Genomic DNA, 807 nt, shown 5'->3' on the forward strand with positions numbered 1-807 from the left:
ACCATATGTTTTCTCCTTTGATTTTACTTTATATATGACTCGTGTCTTTGCCCAAACTAATCCGTGTGGGCTGTCATCATAATGTACTTAACCTGACATAATGTTTATATTACAACGTCTACACATTCTTAAAATGGTAAATATGACTGGCCCAGACCAAAGGGTTTCTGCATTTCAGGATGCGTTTTGGGGGCTCCATTACATATCAGTAAAAGACGAATTACAGAACATATGTTTTTCTCATTTGGTTTTACTTTATGTATGACTCGTGTCTTTGGCCAAACCAATCCGTGTGGGCTGTCATCATAATGTACTTAACCTGACATAATGTTTATATTACAACGTCTACACATTCTTAAAATGGTAAATATGACTGGCCCAGGCCAAAGGGTTTCTCCATTTCAGGATGCGTTTTGGGGGCTCCATTACATATCAGTAAAAGACGAATTACAAAACATATGTTTTTCTCATTTGGTTTTACTTTATGTGTGACTCCTGTCTTTGGCCAAACCAATCCGTGTGGGCTGTCATCATAATGTACTTAACCTGACATAATGTGTATATTACAATGTCTACACATTCTTAAAATGGTAAATATGACTGGCCCAGGCCAAAGGGTTTCTGCATTTCAGGATGCGTTTTGGGGGCTCCATTACATACCAGTAAAAGACGAATTACAGAACATATGTCTTTCTCATTTGGTTTTACTTTATGTATGACTCGTGTCTTTGGCCAAACCAATCCGTGTGGGCTGTCATCATTATGTACTTAACCTGACATAATGTTTATATTACAACGTCTACACAT

Source organism: Phytophthora infestans, genomic scaffold (assembly GCF_000142945.1).
Source record: "Phytophthora infestans T30-4 supercont1.1 genomic scaffold, whole genome shotgun sequence".
In the NCBI taxonomy this organism is placed as follows: Eukaryota; Oomycota; class Peronosporomycetes; order Peronosporales; family Peronosporaceae; genus Phytophthora; species Phytophthora infestans.